The sequence below is a fragment of the Canis aureus genome, chromosome 10, assembly GCF_053574225.1.
Source record: "Canis aureus isolate CA01 chromosome 10, VMU_Caureus_v.1.0, whole genome shotgun sequence".
In the NCBI taxonomy this organism is placed as follows: domain Eukaryota; kingdom Metazoa; phylum Chordata; class Mammalia; order Carnivora; family Canidae; genus Canis; species Canis aureus.
Window position 1 is genome coordinate 3342898 of NC_135620.1, and position 6310 is coordinate 3349207.

Genomic DNA, 6310 nt, shown 5'->3' on the forward strand with positions numbered 1-6310 from the left:
GATTTTGTATCCTGCCACATTGCTGAGTTGCTATATGAGTTCTAGCAATCTTGGGGTGGAGTCTTCTGGATTTTCTATGTACAGATCATGTCATCTGCAAAGAGGGAGAGTTTGACTTCTTCTTTACCAATTTCAATGCCTTTTATTTATTTATTTTTTTGTTGTCTGATTGCTGAGGCTAGGACTTCCAGTACTCTGTTGAATAGCAGTGGTGAGAGTGGACATCCCTGTCATGTTCCTGATCTTAGGGGAAAGGCTCCCAGTGTTTCCCCACTGAGAATGATATTTGCTGTGGGCTTTTCATAGATGGCTTTACAGATGCTGAGGAATGTTCCCTCTATCCCTACACTCTGAAGAGTTTTGATCAGGAATGGATGCTGTATTTTGTCAAATGCTTCCTCTGCATCTATTGAGAGGATCATATGGTTCTTGTTTTTTCTCTTGTTGATATGATCTATCACATTGATTGTTTTATGAGTGTTGAACCAGCCTTGCATCCCGAGGATAAATCCCACTTGGTCATGGTGAATAATCGTCTTAATGTATTGTTAGATCTGGTTGGCTAATATTTTGTTGAGAATTTTTGCATTTGTGTTCATCAGGGATATTGGTCTATAATTCTCCTTATTGGTGGAGTCGTTGTCTGGTTTTGGAATTAAGGTGATTCTGGCCTCATAAAACGAGTTTGGAAGTATTCCATCTCTTTCTATGTTGTCTAGTCCAATTATTTAAGGAATCAGAACAGTTTAGTAAAAATCCCAAATTAGGTTATTTTGGAAGTCTGGCAGTTCTAATGGGGTAACTTGCAAAAAAGATCCGTTCTTGCAGTAGGACAGTAATATGTGGACCTGTGTGTGATTTTGCTTCTTTTTCTCCTTGCTGTTCCCATTATCCCTACCACACTGAGTGCATTTAAGACTTTAATTCCAGACTGAAATTTAACTTTTTAAACAACCTAACACATCAACTCTAAGTTTCTACTTTGTTTTCCCTTCTGTTATTTATTGGATCCTGTATCTTCCACTTTCTTGGATTCTTGGGGGGCAGTTTACAGGTGGCATGAACCTACACATGCTCAAAAATGTCTTTATATTGATCCCCACTTGAATGCTAGTTCATCTGGGTATTGGATTCTAGGTTAAAAATGTTTTCTTTTTTGTTTTTCTTTTTTTCTTTTCAGAACATTATCTTCCGGTGTTCAGGGTTGTTGGTGAAGACGTCCAATGTCAAGCCGATTTTAATTCTATTGTGATAGCTTATTTCCTCTCTTGGAAAGCTAGTTGGGTTTTCCTCTCATCTTTGATTTTCCAAACTCTTACCATGGTGTGTCTCTTACCATGATATGCCTAGATTTCTGAAAATTCTCTTTCACTTTTTATTCACTCTGCTTGGTACCCAGTTAACCCTATTGGTATGAAGACTGGTGTCTCTCTTCAGCTCTGAATCCCCACCTACAAACCCATTCTTTCTTTGAGTACTTTTTTACTTTCATTTTATCTGTTTTCTCTCTTTGGAACTTCTGTCATACAGATATTGGAATTTCTTGGTCTACCTTCCACATCTTATGACTTTTTAACTGACATTTTTCTATTTGTTTGTCATTTCACACTAAGCCTGAAGGGAATTCTTTGGTTTGATTTTCCATTCTTTGGTTACTAATTTCCCCTTACCTGTGTTGGTGTTAATATTCACCTCACCTATTCAGTGTTTGGAGTTAATCTTTGTTTTTTCTTAATTGAAATTAATTTTTTATGGATGAAATATATTCTATTATCTCTCTGAAGATAGAAATTATAGTTATTAGAATGTTTTTCTCTATTGATTCCTTTGGTTGCAGTTTTTTTTTTTAAGATTTTATTTATTTAATTGCGAGAGACACAAAGAGAGAGGCAGAGACACAGGCAGAGGGAGGAGCAGGCTCCTTGCAGGGAGCCTGATGTGGGACTTGATCCCAGGACCCTGGGATCATGACCTGAGCCAAACACAGACGCTCAACCCCTGAGCTACCCAGGTGCCCCTGGTTGTAATTCTTCTAGGTTACATTCTATGTTACCTTATTATGGTGTTGGTTTTCTCAAATGTTTGGCAATTCTTGGCCATCTGCCATCTGTAGATCTAAAAATCCCCACTAGCTTGCTTATTTTATTGATCATACTTGCTTTTATTGATTATTGGAGCAGGGCGGGCTCTACTCTTCTGAGAGTGTAGAGGTGACCTGACCTTCCTGGAGGGTCAGTAGTCACTAGGGTAGTCCCTGCCTTGCCTCTCTGAACTAAGTATTCACGCCCTCAGGTTTAGCTTGGGGACAAATGCTATGTTCCAACGATGGTGATCTTTCTTTCTGTCTTTTTTTTTTTTTTTTAAAGATTTTATTTATTTATTCATGAGAGACACACAGGGAGAGAGAGAAGCAGAGACACAGAGGGAGAAGCAGGCTCCATGCAGGAAGCCCGATGTGAGACTTGATCCCGTGATCTTTCTTATCTTCCCATGCCATTATGAATTTTTTTCCTTTCCTTTTCTTTCTCTTTTGCCTTTTCTAATTAAACAAGACTTTTCTGTTATTTAATGGGATTTTGGTTAGGAGGGAGGTCAAATGGGGGTGCTCAGTCCTCCATCTGGCTCTAATCTGCATTTTTAGCAAAACAACTAAGTTTGGAAGTTTGAAACTAACGACATTAGGGCTGAGAGATTTCTTAATGTAAATATATTTCAGCAGAGTTAATGAAAACTTGGAGTGCTTACAAAGTTGGATATATTACATGTGTGACAAATTATATATAAACCAGATTTCATTTCCTGTTTTTTTTTTCAATCAGCAAAGAAAAAATGGCAAGAAAACCAAGTCTCCTGTATTTTAGCTACTCATTTTAAGGGATAATGCATATTTAAACATTTTCAGCATTTGCTGTTGAAATGGATAAAACTTTACAATAAAATCCCCCCAAAGCATGAAGTTCCAGTCAGCAATGAGCCCCTCGTTCGGATATGGTCCAGGATTTGCCTCAGAGGGCCCGTCGGCCTGGATCTTCTGCTGTTAGCAACCACATTGCCATTCTTCTCACTTGTCTCTCATCACTATGGTGATTCTCGTTAAATAAAGTGAACAGTCCCGATCATGTGCACTGGCGCCTTGTCATTTTTCCTGTGGCTGTCAGTTTCCACAAAACAGCAGCCATTTAGTCAATAAATATTTGTTGAGTGCCTAGTATGTGCTTGCTCCTCAAGGCACAAAGATCAAAAGGATAAAATGCTTTCCCTCTAGAACGCTCTCTATGGGGAAGAAAAGGCAAAAGACGTAGATGCCTTGGATCAGAATGGACCCCAACTTTGTGTCTTTGTAGCTACTGAACTTAAAAATGTTTTATGTTTGTGTAGGTAGAATCCTTTCCAAATTATTTTTAATTTTTGAATGTGAGATAAATTATAGGGTTCAAAAATCAACTGCTATGAGAAATTGTTGTCATCTGCTATTTCAACTCTGCTCACACCTTCTCTGGGTAACCATTTTTATTAGATTCTTGTTTCTACTTCTAATATTTCCTTATGCAATTGTATATGAATATGTATTCTAATTTTGCTGTCCTGTAAAGGGTGGCAGGCTCTATATGTACCAATATAGTCTGGAGATCTTTATGTAGGGGTCCACAGAGATCTCCCTTGTTGCTTCTCCCAGAGCCTTAGAGTCCTCTGGGTGGATGTCATAGCACATTAACCAGCCTGTTATTGAGGGCCACTTGGGATGTTTCCAATCTTTTGCCATTCCAACGAACGTGCCAATGAATAATCTGGTACGTCTGCCATTTGTATGCATGCAGGGGTGTTTGCAGAATCAATTTCCAGAAGCAAGATTGCTGCCTCAAAGGGTACTTGCATCTATAATTTTGGCAGGTTTTGCCAGCTGTCTCCCCTTACAGGGGTTAAACCATCTTATTCTTTTCCAGCAATGTCTGAGAGCATCTCTTTCTCCCCCGTGGGAAAATTTCTAATCCTTCCTTGTCTTCTGGTGTCAAGTAATCCCACTTGCACCTTCTCTCCACAGTGTTGTATTAGTTGCCAGGTATTATCCAGGTTTCTATTAGCACAAGTAAAGCTGCTCAGAAGTAGACAGTGTGTTCTATTTGCTTTGTGGTGCAACCAGATGAGGAATCGTGGAAGGGAACCCAGAATGTTTAAGGGATGATGTGGAGCACCGGGTGGCTGGAGGCCAGGTCCAAGCTGCTGAGCTGTGGGAGGGAAGATCAGAAACAGATTGTGGAGAACTTGTGCTGCCATACATCAAGAGCTTTGGATTTTTCCTGCAGGCCATGGGCAGTCGCCGAAGGTTTCCTAGTGGAGGAAGGAGATGGTTAGAGCCATGTCCAGGCTGGTTTTAATTCCAGTGGCCTGTGCAGGATGCAGAAGAGACTAGTGACTATACTTTTTTTTTTTTTAAGATTTTATTTATTTAAGAGAGAAAGCATGAGTGGGGGAGAGACAGAGGAAGAAGCCGACTCCCTGCTGAGCATGGAGCCAGACATGGAACTTGATCCCAGGACTCTGGGATCCTGACCTGAGCCGAAAGCAGATGTTTTTCCGGCTGAGCCACTCAGGTGTCCCACGACTTTTTGATTCTTAGCACAGACCTGCTGTAGTTTGGTGTGGTAATAAATGTGTAATATTGCTGTTTGGCAGTTGTCTGCACATTGCATGGAAGGGTTCTGGGAGAGAATCCCTGAACCAAGAAGAGTAATTTCTCTATTATGTGTCCTGACTGGAAGCAGTGGAGGGTCACTTTCCCACTTGGCTTCTCAAGAGCCATCCTCATCATTGCCATTCAATGCACAGTCATCAAAACACCGAGTCACTTCAAGCTCATGAAGTGGCCAGAGCCTTTGAATCAACATTTCTTATCTATCCCCTCATCTTGTGATATTATTCCCCACTTTTGGGTGAGAGACGATCCCAGGTCCCAGACGCCCATGAAGAGCAGGTGTCAGATCCGAGACAGGAAGGCCAGCTTGCAGAGGCTTGCTTGGCTGTTCTCTACCCACAGAGTGGCCTTGGCAAACCTCTTCCTCCTGGAGAGTGCTGGGAGCCGCGATGCTGTGTGCGGTTTCCATAGCAGTGGGCCGCGGGGACAGGCGGCCAGGTGGCAGGCCTGCTGGGCTCGGTGCTGGCTCACCTGCTTTGCCGTTGGCAGCCACCCCCTTCGTTCCTCTAGCTGCTGGAGCTATAGAATGTCTTTTGTTCTTCCCTTTGAGTTTGATCTCTGTATCAGAGGACTTTAAAGTTCTGAGCATATAAAAAGTGTGACTTTGTCTCCAAGCGGATTGAGTAGCAGGAATCCAGAATGCCAGGGTGGAAAATTACTGGGGGATGGTGTGTCTCTCTGGAGCGAGGCTAGAACTCGGGGTGGGGGGGTGAGGCCAACTCTGAGCACTGAGCTTTGGGCCAAAGGCGGCAGGAGGAGCCCCTGGTGGTGAGAAGAGAGGCTGGCTCCCCTAGGGACCCCGGGATTGTCCTCACCAATGCGATGGGCACCAGACTGTTTGGATTCAGGGTCTGCCATCTTTGTTTCCTCTGATCTCTTCATTTAATTAACTGCAGGAGATTATGCCTTGCAGTAGTCAAGAAATGCTGGTTTCGTCACTGTCCCTGGTTTTCCAGGGAGGACCCATTGTCACAGGATTCCAGGAATTGAGAGCCGTGGGAGGGAAGGGAAGGATCTCAAGTGGGAAGGAAGTCAAAGTCAGGTGCAAGTTCATCTGTGCTTTCTTGGCCAAGTGCTACTCGTTTCAGCAGGCTGTGTGTGCTGTCCTGTGGTGGTGGGACCGGCCAGCTCCACAGGCCTGGGACCCCGGTGGCCCTGCCCAGCAGGCAGGACCAGACTCTGGGCTCTGCTGTCTAGATGATTGTGTTGGACTGGAGCTTTATCTAAGGAGTTAATGCGTAGAAGAATTCCATGACAGGGTTGGAGACAAAGGTTCAAAGTCAAGGGCAAGGATTCTGTTTTGAGAAGCGAAGATGCTCTGGGCGAGTTCCATCTGATACTGTCATGAAGGCACCAGTGGCAGGAGTAGCTAGAACATGGAGCAGAGCAAAGCTCCTCTCACCTGCTGCAGACCCCAAAGAAGTGACCTGAAGCCACCTGTTCTTCTGGGACATATTGAAGAATCACCAAATAGAGGGGAACTTATTTAGAAAAAAACTCCATTTAAGCCTGCCTATGAGTCAAAGCAGTTTTATTTTGTTCTTGAGGGGCGAAATCTTCTTTGTCCTAATCATCTGCAGTTAAGTCATGAACAGAGACCAGGAAATTCCCTTTAGT